The sequence below is a fragment of the Sinohyriopsis cumingii genome, chromosome 6, assembly GCF_028554795.1.
Source record: "Sinohyriopsis cumingii isolate HCF-2022 chromosome 6, ASM2855479v2, whole genome shotgun sequence".
NCBI classification, from domain to species: domain Eukaryota; kingdom Metazoa; phylum Mollusca; class Bivalvia; order Unionida; family Unionidae; genus Sinohyriopsis; species Sinohyriopsis cumingii.
In genome coordinates, this window is record NC_142966.1 from 75,294,523 (window position 1) to 75,306,161 (window position 11,639).

The following is an 11,639-nucleotide window of genomic DNA, read 5'->3' on the forward strand; positions in this document are numbered from 1 at the left end:
AATTTGCTACATTTTTTTCTTTTTCATGAAATAAGTATTGCATCAGAAAATTGGAAATTAAATCCCTGTTTCTCACATCTGTTGTCGGTGCTTAATATATGATCAAAATTACATTCTCTTGCAAAGGACTATTATTATTATTATTATTATTATTTTACTTTTCAGCAGTTTTTAATTTTATATTTACAGATTTTGCCTTTTGTAAATTATTTATATTTACACAAGTTTCTTTTGTATTATGTCATCACCCCTCTTGGGTGTAAAATTGTTATTTTATTTGTCCATATTTGTGATAGTCGTCAATTCAGCATGTTTGGAGTCTAGATTGAGCTTATATCAAAATATTTTATTTCTTAGTTGACTTCATTTCAACACAAAGGGTGTTAACAATACCACTAAGAAATTATTTTTACAATGTGACAGAAGATCACTGTTTAAATTTAGAATTGAATTATTAATATAATTTTACTTTGAATAATGTTTCATGTCAAAATAAGATGGTGAACACAGGCTGAGTCCAGCATGTCAAACATTATTTAGATTATAATTGGAATAAAATGCACAGTGTTAATTGCCGGTCTATTGTAAGGTCTGTTATTACACTGAATATAGCCTTAGTTTTAAACTGTTATTACACTGATATTACACAGGAAGAAAAAAAACCACTGACTGGAACATGCAGTTCGTAACAGTATTATGAAATTGACCAACTTGGGCATGAAAATTGAGAATCAACATTTGATTTGTTTAAGCAGTCCGCTTTAATTATGCATTTATTATGTTGCATACTGTATGAGACGAAGGTAATTTTTGCATGTGAGAACTGAAATTGATGAAAGTTTTAGGTGAGCAGAAACAGCACTACTATTCTTGTTGCATTACAATAAAAAAAAATGCATTCTTCATCTGCCACAACACAGCTGCAGTTGGAAAAGGTCAGGCATTCATGATCCAAAGATCGCAGGTTCAGTACCCAACCTAGCCTGGGTTGGCTGCGTTGATGTGTCCTCAGCAGAGGCACTTGGCTCCTGTTTGTGTTCAAAGTGCCATTAAAATCAACCAACCAGACATTATCTCCGACAATTTAGTTTTAATTCCTTTTAAGAGTTCTTGCATACTTTCATATTTTTACATACCATTTGGTTTGAATTGTTGAAATCCATCTATATTAAATATCACTGAATAAGGGTCACATGGCCATGTTAGGAGAAATCTAACAGTTTATCATATATTTAATGCTGATTTATCACCTGTTTTGTATAGTTAATCGTGTTTACGGGAATTATGTTTTGGTGGATGGCATAAATCTGAGTGTACAATGTGCAATCTTGTTTATAAATGTAAATCAAAATAAAATTTGATCAAACAGTTAGTTGTTACATTTGTTATATTTATGGTGGTGGTTCCCGAATTTAGTGTACATATGTAAACATTTAATACCATTAGAGATATGTCCATTTTCAGGTCTTGATCTTTTAATACACAAAATTCTGGTTTTAACCCAACAATAAAGTATGCAGCAATTTATCATTGTTTTGAAATGGATAAATGAGGATTGGTCTCTGGTGTCTGTTGTTAATAGAATACCGTTGTTAATAGAATACCGTTTCTTAAGTGAATTTGAAAGGAACTGGAATGCAAACAGTAGATTTACAGCTTACAAGGAGTGGTGAACAGACACTATAGTAGAGAATCAAATCTGGCTTCCAATTATACTTGCTCATAAGTCGAGTCCAACTGCAAAATGCACAGGCACAGATCTGCTGTCACATAATGTGTTAGAAGATATGGGTCTGTGCAGTTTGCTTGGAGTAATCAGTAGAACAAACATCATAGATCCAGATCTGCGGGTGCGTTATTCTACTGCAGATCGTCATTGTTTGCAATTTGCCTTGACTTATAAGTGAATATATATGTTGTATGTTACATAGTTTGAACCATTCAGTATGGCAAGAATTGCCCATACCGTATATACTTATAAGTTGGATGCACTGCAGAGACCCAGATCTGCTGTAGCATTAAGTGGCAGCAGATCTGGGTCTAGGCAGTTTGTTGGGAATTATCAGTGGGGAAAAAAATGAGATCCTGATCTGCCAGCACATAATATGGCTGCAGATCAGGGCCTTTGTTGTTTGAATACATATGGTACCTACAAACCACAACCAGTTTAGACCCTGATCTACCATTTTAAACATATTGGAAGAGCAGGGTCTACTATTTTGTAGATTGGTTTGGATTATTAAATAATAATTACATTGAAAACAAGGATTATGTAGCCAACAATTAAGGCACTCATTTAGAATTGCTACAGATTTTAATAATAATAATATCACATAAAATTGTATGTAATGTACACTAATTTGGCATTACTAACACTTGTGGATTAAAGTTGTGCGCTAAATTTATTTGTAATCTGTAGAAATTATTCCTATTCCACAATATTAGCTCAACTTTTCCAGTTTCTAACAAACTCTTTCTAGCAGCATTTATTTATTAAATATAAATTTTTCTGTCTTGCCTGTACATTTCTTTTCCTTGTCTCTTGTATCAAAATGCTTCAGCCATGTTATTAGAGTTGAGTCTCTAAGGATCAATTAGAGAAACTTGACAATGCTTCTTTGTTTGGTAGCAACTATTTATAACCATGTTTCTGCTTTTGGTGGAAGTATTGAAATATATGCTAGAAAAGTTACCTTCTCACACTTTTCCTTTGTGTTAAAAGTTTAGAACGTTAACATTTCTTATCACTTTTCCAAGCAGTAGTTTCAAAACCGGACAGTTGACAGTGCAGTATTGTCATAAAATTTTTTGTTTTATATTTTCACATTTCTTCATCTTTAAATTATCATCAGTTAAATTACTTCCCCAAAAACTCCATGGAGAAGAAAAATTAAAACTGTATCGGGCACTGTGCTGCTAGAAAGAGTGTTTATTGATGAAGGCGTGATTTTTCAATGGTTCTTGGTGGATTGACCATTCTTAACTGTACAGTAAGCTATCCACAGATAGTCCTTGTTTATATATTGGCTTCTCTGACACCACTACATCTAATAATTATCAAGAGGCTGGCCAGGTGTGTTCCCAGCAAGCATGCTTGACCTATCGGCAGCTATAGCATGTTATTTTGTTCCTAAACCTAGCACACTTTAATCAACAAACTACTAGTAATGTCAACGGGAATAACCACTTCCATAACAGAAAATTTATGGTGAGAATGTGTTATATGGTAGCAATATTCACTAACAATTCTTTTTTTTATTTTACTAAATCTTCAGCTGCCAACTAACACCTCCTGGGCACAAAAAAAAGCCTGACCCCTACCCGCTGCCGCACCTAATCGAGGGTTGTTAGCTGCTGATTGATCTCTCTGCACCCATGACTACTTCTGACATGTACGCCTTCTCTTCATCATCACCTTGTTCCCACTCAGTATTAGGACTGGGTCAACCTGCTTGGCCTGCTCGGCTCAGCTCGGCTTGCCAGCAGTAGCGTTACAACAGCCACTAATCCACAGCAGAGGTGGACTTCAGTTCAACCTTATTAACCTTACCTAACAGACTTGTATCATATCAATGCCTGGGTCCTTGAGGCCTTGGTGCTACTGTAGCAATCCGGAAATTGTTAGAAATTATGTGCCTTGAACTAATATGTATTGTGGTGAGTCTGGGAATCAGAAATGTGAAAATATACTGTAAATTAATCAGTGTCGCCCAGTTTTTGGAGCTTTACTGCATCATAGATATGTGTCACGTTGGCTGGTTTTTGGTTGTCATGTTCATCGTGAATTTAATACATACTGATGTTTGTTTTGTTTTTTTCTCTGCAGTTGTGTCTTGCAAATGTACTATATGTTGGTTTAAGCAACATTCAGATTCCCAGACCTTCATAACTAACTCTTTTTGGTGATTGTATGTTTATATCATTTATGTACAATTAATGTAACGCCAATGTCAGTTTACACTTGTTACTATCAATAATTCAATTGTAAATGCTATTTTTATACACTTATTCAATGCTGGATTTTGAGATGTGCATTGTTATCATGTAGAGTTCTCGTTCCTAACTGTGACAGTACGAATTCGCATTTGCATATTAATCTCTTAGGGTAGAATCTCCCAGATTTTCAAGTACTTGTATATACATGTACAATGAGCATGCAAGTGCACACAGCACAGACTCACATCTGCTGACACTTTATGCCATGTCAGGTCTGGGTCTTGGCTGTTCACATTTGTGTATATGTTAAACCAGAGTAAATAATGGTACATTTAATTGTTAAGCCCAATGATCGATATGCATCAGGGTGTAATTGAACAACGTACTTAGGATATATTGTATAGTTCAGATGTATTTTCAAGAGCTGCTGGTTTTTTCAGCTAAGACTTACCTAGTACTATTGTGAGAAACATTTAAATCATTTGTTTTCATTTCAGTTCATTTTTGTTTCTTTACACAAACATGAAAATCTGTAATTTATTGATTTTTAACAGAATCAAATGATTTCTTTTTTTTAAAGTACTAAATATCAATGTGAAATCAAATTTTGCACATTACATTGTCAGATATGTACGTCTCTATTTAATCTTTTATGCAGAACATTCGCCTAACCACCTTTGTCTACATGTAGTTTTAGCCTGTCTGAACTACTCACCATTTAACTGTTTTGAACTACAAACCATCCATAAACTAATGGCTGTGACAGAATACCCTGGAACTCTGACAACAAGATAATAAGCATATTTTGGCCAGTTTGTATATATAAAACATGCACAGTAGTTAGTAATGTGGAGTATTCGTGATATTGAAATATTTTATAAGCATTTAATACAATTGAAATTTGGTTCTGATGTTCGTAACCACTAGTGAAGGTGGCACTGACATTGCATTTCATTTTCACTATTTTTTAGGAATTAGGTTGTGAACAAAACATTTTTTCACTGGTTTCTAACTTGTTTTGAATTTACTTGTTCATTTGTGTTCTGAACATTTTTTAAAATTGTTTTAAAAGAACTGGCTTATCTTTCGTTTTAATATTTAAGTGCATTTACATCAAGTTTAACTCCACCAAAAATCTTCTGTACACTATGGAAATCTTTTTTCTCATTTCTTTACTTGTGTGAGATAGTTTGTTGGTGTGAGATAGCCGTGTGTGATGCCTCTGTCAAAATGACCTGAAATTAACATCATGCTGCCATTACAAAATAATCTGCCACCTACCAACCAATGAATAGATTCACATTATTTGATAAATGAATGAGAGAAAAGAAATCAGCCCTCTGTATTAGTATGTGATATGGAAATCCAGCGTAAACAATGGCAAGAACTGTAAAACCTTGTTCTTGCAAATAAATTCTTCTTGGGTTGGATTTTCTTATCACAGACCAGTGCATTTTAATAAATGTTAATCTTAAATTCTTTTTTTGTAAGGCTCCGTCCTTGGATTAGGGTGTTGGCAAATTGGAAGTGCTCATTTCCATTCTTGATGCTGTTACCTCGGCAACATTTGTTAATTGGGAAAAACCTCCACCTTAACTTGTTTACAATGTACATATCATTGAATGTATAGCTTTTTGTGTTTATAAAAGTTTCTCCCATTTACATGTTGCTGATATAATAAAAGTATTGCTTAGGGATTAAAACTTGATTAAGATCTTGATGTAAGGAACAAATAATTAATGTAATTCATATTTTGAGATGGAGATTCACAAGACAAAAAAAATTTTCAAATGGAAAGTATACGAATGCTGTTGTATTTTAACATGGTTCCCAGGGAAGGTAGTTTTATAAAAATTATATGCCAGGGTACTTTGATTTCACCGAGTTCATATTAAAATTCTCAGTTGCATTTATGGTTGAGTACCCCGCATTAAAAGTGCCTTCACTGTGTCCCAAGTATGTTTTACATGAAAGCTGGAAAGTAAGATAGTGAGAGTATAATAAATTTATATCATGAACAAAGACAAAAACATTGATGAAGAAAAAAGGAACTGCCCCAATAATAGGACAATGTTACATTTTTAAAAAAAATAGAATTCCACTTCAAATTGAAATGAGATCTGTGAAAAGAGATTAATTATTCAGTTTGTTTATATCCTGTTAATCAGATTATTGACACAAAAAGGATAATACACCTAGATAATCAAAAGTTTGAATACCTATAGAGAGAGATGTATATACTGGTGCACTCTATCCCAGAACCAAGATGCCAGCTCACAAAGCTGTAATTAAGAATAACTAGTTTTTTTATGTGATATTATAGTTACTCCCTATTTTTGTGAAGTAGTAGTTGAAACAATTTACACATCAAACCCACCCAGAACTGCTATGCAAGATATAAGGAATAGTCAGGTTGATAGATTCTATGCTACAATCATGTACATTTATATTGTGGAATTTATAATGCTTTGTACTGTTTATTGTCTTCCATATCAATATTTTTTTTATTAATTTTTTTTCCCCAAGTATGACTTGTGGTACCTGTGTATATACTCATGGTCTTCCTGCAAGTGACCAGATGCCAAAAGATGGATTGATATTAAGAGTATAACTTTGTATTTCACAGTATGTAAAAGAACACTTTGGATATGTATTTAGGAAAAAGATTCTCTCTGCTATATTATTATTATCAAGATTTATTTTGGAAACAAAATCGTTTATTTTAAGGTTAAACTTGTTTAGTGAAAATATTTTATAAGTTTCTAAAATCTAATAGATTTGCTTATTTGACCATTAAAAGTAAGGTGCCGTTTTAAAATTCTCCTCTGGTGATAAATGTGAAGGAGACAAGGAACAACCATGCCTTATCCATCTGGTCTTGCAAGCAGTGCACTTGCAATGTATATTATAGTGTTGTTATTGTCAAATTTCTTGTCACTTGATCGGCTTGGAGCATGATGTTGCATTAACATGAGATTCACTGAGAAGAACAAGGTATGAATACTACATACTATTTATAACAATGTAGAATACAAAGTAAATTTAAGTTAGTTACTGTTGCTGTAGTACAATATTCAGACTCATGATTATTAATTTTGTTAAATATGAATTTAGTTATTCCAGAGGTAAAAATAATTGTTCGCTGAGGTATATTTCAGATTTTCTAATTGATAGTGTGATCAGTTTTTTCTTGTTATTGACAATACTTCTTGTAATTAATCAGTATTCAGTAAAAATATTTCACAGGATTTATTTCAAGTAATCAGATATATAAAATCGGACCTCCATGGGGAAAAGTAATATTACATGTACAGGTTTTGATTGCAGTATAAATAAGATGGATGATACAAATGGAGTGATCAGCTTGTTGTTTGAAAAGAAAATTGCAATTAGGTACATTAGAACAATGAGATTTTTAAAAAAAATTCAATACTCAGGTGTGCTTGTATTCCACATGTGTGAGACAATAACATGAAGATAAACTCCGCTCAGGTTTTTGTTTCTTACCATGTGTTTTGTCAAGACTATAGAACAAAGTTGAAATTGCTAATTCATGTTACTAGTGCCTTATTAACTGCATGAACATTTCAAATGAGGATAAGATGATGGCAGGCTTGCCCTTTTTTGCATCCAAATGGGAATATCACATTTTTTTGGTTGTATTTTAAACCTTTCAAAATGAATGTAAATCCTCTAAACGTGAATACTATAAATTGAATGTGTACTTTGGATCTTGTGCTATCTAGCATGAGATAGGAGTCATGTTGAGCTGAATGTATTTTGCTCAACCAAAAGAAATAAACAGTTGTATGTTTGGAAAGCCACCATTGTAAGATGCCAACAATGTTTAGATACTTCTATTAAGAAATGTTGACTTCTCTTCCTATATGAAAAGGGTGCTAGGGCACCAACATCTTGACCAGCTTGCTTGTTAACTTGACATAAAATTACTTTTATTTTAATTTCCTTCAATGAAAATGGTAGTATTGCTTAACATATTAGATTACCCTCTCTGAATTGCAAGAGAACGCAAGTCTGCCATGTTTATATTACATGCTCGGTTTACTGCAGCACACTACTAGTTATTATTCTTTTCTTAATTATCTTGTATGCAAAGTTTGACCATCTGGTGCATAAGTCAGCATAATATACATTAGTATTACTATATATACAGAGTTATTACTACTAACAACATGCTTCAAAGCATTGAATGTTTTGTTATGAATCTCACTTTGTACTTAACATTATACTAACTTGTTTTGAGTAGAATACTCTTTTTTTTTTTTTTTTTAAATTGTTCACAATAATAGAGATGATATAATCTGCCGATGCTATGTTCTGTGGATATTTGTGACATATTTTGTATATTTACTAAGTATAATCTAACCATGGATTTGCAATAAAAGCATAGTGCATCATCCTCGGACTATTTCTTCACTACTAACCAAACTGACACCTGTTGGCCTACCATTATTGAGGGGTACAGAGAGGCTTGTAATTAGAATACACAAAATAAGCCGTTTATAAAGGGCAGTTAAATTACCACCCATGTTCATTATTGGCATGTGTCCCTAATATAATGGTTAAACCCATTACAAAATAAACAAAAGGGATCCTGTATAAGATGACTTTTTTTATGAATTTGACCACTTAAACAGGTTTCAATATATTTTGATTTCAAGACTCTGTCAAAACTTGATTTGACAATTTAAGTAACAGGTTTCTTCAAACTAAAAAATCTTACTCAAAATGTATAAATGCAGTCATAATATTTTAAAGTAAGATTTTGAGTCAAATAGTTTTATAATAATAGACTCTTGATATAGACCAAAGAATTTGAGCATTGACTTGAAACTTAAGTCTGTAATCTGGAAATCTAATTGGTTGAAATGTTAGTCTGATCTTTGTTCGACGAATCGGGTTCCATAGGTCGTGGCTTGCATGATTTGTTAGTGAAATGCGAGCCTGTCCCAATTTTCATCAATATCAGGAAGGCAAAAAGGACTGGAAACATCTATCTGCAATTTCATCTAATTGTATGATTGGATTTTAAACTAGCGTCTCAGAGGCTTAAATTATTTATGTGAAGCCTTAGATATTTTTCTTTTCCATACATTAGCAAAACATCAACTGATTTTCTTTCAATGAAATTGTGGCATTTATCAATGCTTTTCATGTGTCCTCTCTGAACCCTCAGTAGAACCTGTCTTTCTGTTGATAAAGAGGCGTACATGTAGTTGCAGTCCTTATGAAATCCAATTTTAAAATATCTACCAGCTTTTCAGTATCAAATCTGTGCTTGTGTGTGCTTAAAATCCCTTTACCTCTGAGCACTTGCTCATTACTTCAGTCCATCTTTATTTTTGTATTAATAATGTACTCTTTGATATATCATATGACGGGACAGGTTTTGCATGCACAGTTCCATTAACTCACAATAACCACTCGGTGACATCTTTTTTACAGAACTGCGTGGTACACCAAAGAGACTGGCTTGCAGGTAGAGGCTTTAATCATCTTACAATTCAAGATAAATATAGCATCAGTCCAGAATTTTATCATGGACAAAAATTAATAAGAATTTAGGTATTTTTACCCTATACTGAAATTTTTCTGACATTTACAAATGTTTTGTATGGAAATATACATATCGCTTCTGTCACAAATGAAAAGTTGCTAGAGATATTTTAAACCTAAAAGGTTATGTGAAGAGAGAGTTTATAATTTGCTTTGGGATTATTTTCCCCTCAATTCATTAGTGAATAATTAAATCATTATACATGCTCAGTACAAATGATATACATCATCTTTATATATCTATATATATATATATATATGGATAAATGTGACTTTTTTTTTTTACATGGTCCTTTTGACCTAGCTTTATTTCCCTTACTTGAGGTTCATTGTTCTATATACTTGGTTATCTAAATATGCATTTCAGTTTAGTACACTTGACATTTGATTTATATGCATTTAAAATTATGATAGGTTATTACCTGACTCTTCATGACAATTAGGTTGATTGCCAAAATATACTTGTTCCCTAGTTTAAATTTAAAACAAAAAACAATTTTATAAACAAAATAATATAAGGAATTCAGGACAGGAAAAAAGACTGCTAAAGAGATTTCATACCCATTAAAATTTATCTCAATCCAGTGCTTTAGTGTCTTTAGTAGGAAATTTGGGATTTATGGTTTGATATATTATTATGCTTTTTAAAATTTGTTACAATCATACGGATATGCTCATATTAAGAATTTTTTAGGCAAAGGTTAGTTGCATGATTTCACTAACAGTTTCAGTTGGAGTCCTAACTTTTCTATGTATGACAACCACTTACAAGCTCAATCTTGCTCAAATCTGTATTAGCAAGGGTACAGTAACCCATAATCTTCACACAAATTGTTTTATTTGAAAGGTCGGCTATTGGTGCCAATTTTTTCACCATGACAAGTTAAAATTTAATGAATTTTCATTTATTATTGCATTAAATTTATATACCATTTTTTGTGTTTATGTTTAACCATTTATGGTACTTTCATTGCTCACAGTGTCAGTGTAGTTGCCCTCGGTTGTGTATTATTTGCACATGCAGATATATATATATATATATATATATATATATATATATATATATATATATATATATATATATATATATATATATATGTGTGTGTGTGTGTGTGTGTGTGTGTGTGTGTGTGTGTGTGTGTGTGCGTGCGTGCATGCGTGTGTACATAGATCAGTACTGATAGTGCAGGCTTCAAAATGACCCCTTAGAACATCCAAGTCTGTGGAGAGCCATACTGTTAATTGACCTAGCAGTAAGTGTGAACCTGGTATGTCATCAATGAACCCATTGAACCGCTGGCCAGTCTGATTGCAAGGCAACTAGCCATTATTATGCAGTCATCTGTTGCTGCTTGTTTGTCCAATTCCTTGGTTTTTGGACTTGCAACACGTTACATTTTCACCTGTATAATGAGTAAAATTTAGTCTTTGTCTGTTTTGACCCAAGTTTAATGAAATGTTCAGTATGTACTCAAATTGCTACTGAAATTGGAGTGTATGTAAATTTGAACGTTACTCTTTCATTTCAAATTCTTTAGGTGGAGTATAGCCCATAGGTCAGTACTTCATTGTCATCAACCAGACTGGATCAAAACAATTTTTGAAAAGCAAGATTGTGTTCTAATCTGTACCTCTAATGGACCAACTAATCAACATATTTGAGATGTAACATCTGGCCATCTGTTTGGTCCTTTTTTCATTTCTGCAGAATATTTTCAGTTCTCCACCATCTGACATTACTAGACTATAAATGGCTTGTATTTTGACATGTTTAGGCTTTAAAGGTCGAAGATGAAAGTTATGTAACTGAAAGAATATAAACGTTTTCTGCAGTCGTCCATTAGTTCCACATCACAGACCTGGACCAAATGTGGATGGCTTGCACTCGTGGTCATTAAGGAGTTAGTATATTTGGGGGTTGTTAATGAGGTCAAAGTTTAAGGTCGCAAATAGAAAGAAATTAGTTTGCATAATTTTATTTCAATCTTATATAGCTTCACTGAAATTTGTGGAGGGCTTGCACATAAGGCAAGGAAGATGCCTACTTATTTTGAGGCCAGTGGTCAAGGCCATTGTGACACATATAAAAAATGGTTTTGCACAATAACTTTTGTTCAGTTGCAAGT

The 11,639-nt window shown here is 32.8% G+C and overlaps 1 protein-coding gene across 8 annotated transcripts in view; it reads left to right on the forward strand.

Annotated features, from left to right (window-relative positions):
• The window catches only part of LOC149797226 (KH domain-containing RNA-binding protein qki.L-like), a 79,598-nt gene extending 69,151 nt beyond the window's left edge, over positions 1-10,447 (forward strand). For all 8 annotated transcript variants that reach the window (XM_089961916.1, XM_089961919.1, XM_089961920.1 and 5 more), the window contains one exon: positions 3,276-10,447. The gene's annotated coding sequence lies outside the window, so the exon portion shown is untranslated. The remainder of the gene's footprint in view (positions 1-3,275) is intronic.
• Positions 10,448-11,639: the final 1,192 nt, after the last annotated feature.